The following is a 3,411-nucleotide window of genomic DNA, read 5'->3' as shown; positions in this document are numbered from 1 at the left end:
CAGCATGTAAATGCATCACCTTCTCCCCATCATGGGACATGACTCCCAGCAATGAGCCTCCCGGGTGCCAAGGGATTACTACCATCAACAGCTGGTGATGCAACTAGAAAAAGACCTTGAATAAAAGGGGAAATGATAAAGACAAATGAATTTATATTGCTAAAAGACTTCAAAATGAGTTGGGAGGTCATCAAAGGGGTCGCTCTTACACACATCTTAGCAGGATCCTAGAGACAGTCAAAGTAGATACAACCCAGGTACTGGTACTCCTGAGGGCTATGGAGACACACAGGTTTTATGGTCATGACAGATGGCTCTGGGGTTCATTGCCTTGCCAGTGGGCCCTACTTTGGAATTTGTGCTTCTGATTGTGATGGAGTTGAACTCAGATGTAACCTCTCTACATATGCCACTTCTGTCACTTTTATTGAATCTGTGATTGGTGCTGGGGTTTTTGTATGTTCAGGAGACTTGAATCTCTGGACTGTCCATGTGCCAGCTGGGCCCTTAGCCTCAGCAGAATTGCAACATCTACTGTTTGGTTTGTAGGACATACAACCCAGGTCAGCTGACAGGGAGGTGAGAATAGTGAACCACCACACCAGGGAACCAAGGGTGTCTACAACTGCAAGAAGGAGAACTGCATCCATTAGCCATATGGGATCTAAGCCCCTTCTTGATTTAGAGGTGGAGTGGACATTGCCATCCCAGGGCCCACAAGATGGAGGAATATAATATGGATTGGAGTTGACATGCTGGTATTCTGCTATAGAACTGTTGTGACTCTAGCAATGGAAGAAATTTTATCATTGGTGTGGAGACGGTGGCCAGAGGAGTTGCTGCCGACAGGGAGAGGGAGGAAGAAGTGTTATGTGGGGCATTTTCAGGACCTGGAGTTTTCCTGAACAATATTGCAGGGACAGATGCAGGACATTGTTTATCCTGTCATAAGCCACTGGATGTACTTGGGTAGAGTGTGAACTGCAATGTAAACTATGGTTCAAGCTGTGTGGCAGTGATCCAGGGTGTATTCACTAAATATAATGAATGTGCCTCACTGATGAAAGGGGATATTGATGTAGAAGGAGCGTGGTGGGGTGGGAGTGGGGTATATGGGAATCTCTTAAGGTTTTTAATGTAATGTTTTGTGTTTTCTATTTATCTTTTTTAAAAAGGCAATAAAAATTTTTTAAATAAAATAAAAGTTTGAAAAAAAAGAGAAGAAATTGCAAGAAAATTCAGCAAACATCTTGAGATGAATGAAAATGGAAACACAACATATCAAAACCTATGGAGCACCACAAAGGCAGGGAAATTTATAGCCCTCAATTCTCGTATTAAAAAATAAGAAAGAGCTAAAATTGATGATCTAACTGCACTCCTTGAAGAACTAGAAAAAACAAAACAAAACAGCAAATTAATCCCAAACCAAGCCAAAGGAAAAAAATAGTAAAGATCAGAGCAGAAATAAATGAAATCCATAACAAAAAAACAATAATCAACAAAATAATAGTTAGTTGTTCGAGAGGATCAACAAAATCGACAAACACTTAGCTAGGCTGATGAAGAAAAAAAGAGAGAAGACACAAATAAATAAAATCAGAAATAGGGAGGGGGGGGCGCATTACCACTGACCCTGTAGAAATAAGAGAGATCATAAGAAAATACTATGAACAACTGTATGCCAAAAAAAACTAGAAAATGTAAATGAAATGATAAATTCCTAGAAACACATGAACCACCTACACTGACTTTAGAAGAAATAGATGACCTCAACAGAGAAGCATGACTATCCTCATGGCTGCTGGTTGCTCAGAGGCACCGCCGCCAAACGTGGCCTCTGAGGGGCCTCTGATGGGACCAGCTAGCGTCCTGCCTTGCTTAGAGTTGCCCACCTACAATGCCGTTTGCGCACTGGTGAGTAGCCGCTACTCCTGCTTGCTCGCCGGGCCTCATCGGAGGCACATCGCCTTATCGCCGCGCTACCTCAACAGGAAACGCACTAGCGTCCGAGAACAGCTCGATGCAGAGCTTCTGCGCTATTCCGAGAGCCTTTTAGGTGTCCCCATTGCATATGACAACATCAAAGTAGTGGGTGAACTGGGAGATATTTATGATGATCAAGGACACATTCATCTTAACATTGAAGCAGATTTTGTTATTTTCTGCCCTGAACCAGGGCAAAAGCTTATGGGTACATTTAATAAACTGTCTTCCAGCCACATTGGCTGTTTAGTACGTGGATGTTTCAATGCATCGATCCCTAAACCTGAGCAGATGCTGGCTGAACAGGGGCAGACCCTAGAGATAAACGTGGGTGATGAACTAGAATTTGAAGTATTTCGTTTAGACGCAGATGCTGCTGGAGTGTTCTGTATACAAGGAAAATTAAATACCACTAGTTTACAGTCCAAGTGCTCTGAACTTTCTAAAGAAGTAACGGAAACCAGCACTGAAGAAGCTATTGAAAACCTCCAAAGAAGAAAAAGTAAAAGAAGAAAGACCCAGAAACTTATGAAGTGGTAGATGGTATTGCAGAGCTAGAAGATTTTGCAGATTTCGCTGTAAAGGCAGAGACAGACCTACAGACAAATAATAATATAGACAGCTTCTGGGAGGAAGAGCCAAAGAAGAAGAAAAAGAAGAAAAAGCCCCAGGATGATCAGGACCAAGACCCTGCTTTCCAAAGCAGTGACTCCAGTGGCTACCAAAGTGACCATAAAAAGAAAAAAAGGAAAAGAAAACATGAGGATGCTGAAGTTACCCCAATTTTAGAACACTTACCAAAAAAGAGAAGAGAAAAGTAATTTTCTTAAGTGCATTTTAAACATGATTCAGTTTTTGAAAGTTTGATTTATACACAATAGATACATAAATGTTTTAAATGATATGAAATGCATGTGCATTTTGGTAGTTTCTAAAACAAGATACACTTAATTAGGAGCTTTTGTGTGCCAAAATTACAAACCTTAGTATAAATTACTTCAGGTAATACCAGTCTTATTACAATGTCATTCTTTTATGTAAGAATAAAGAGGTAAGAGGCAAAAAAAAAAAAAAAAAGAAGAAGACCTCAACAAACCAATCACAAGTGAAGAGATTGAAACAGTCATCAAAACCTCCCAAAGCTGAAAAGCTTGGGACCAGATGGCTTCACAGGATAATTTTACCTATTGTTCTAAGACAAACTAATACCAATCTTGCTCAAGCTCTTCCAAAAAAGTGAACAGGAAAGAATGCTACCAAACTCATTCTATGAAGCCCACAACACCCTCATTCCAAATCAGATAAAGATACTATGAAAAAAGAAAATTACAGACCAATATCTCTAATGAATATAAATGCAAAAATCCTCACCAAAATACTTGGAAACAGAATCCAAAAGTATATTAAAAGAATTATACACCATGA

General features: G+C 40.1%; 1 pseudogene; it reads left to right on the top strand.

Annotated features, from left to right (window-relative positions):
* Positions 1 to 1,797: 1,797 nt before the first annotated feature.
* Positions 1,798 to 2,865, top strand: LOC101431118 (DNA-directed RNA polymerase I subunit RPA43 pseudogene; annotated as a pseudogene).
* The last annotated feature ends 546 nt before the right edge of the window (positions 2,866 to 3,411 follow it).

Source organism: Dasypus novemcinctus, chromosome 8 (assembly GCF_030445035.2).
Source record: "Dasypus novemcinctus isolate mDasNov1 chromosome 8, mDasNov1.1.hap2, whole genome shotgun sequence".
Taxonomy (NCBI): domain Eukaryota; kingdom Metazoa; phylum Chordata; class Mammalia; order Cingulata; family Dasypodidae; genus Dasypus; species Dasypus novemcinctus.
The sequence above is the reverse complement of the archived record's forward strand: the minus strand, read 5'-3'. Positions and strand labels throughout refer to the sequence as shown.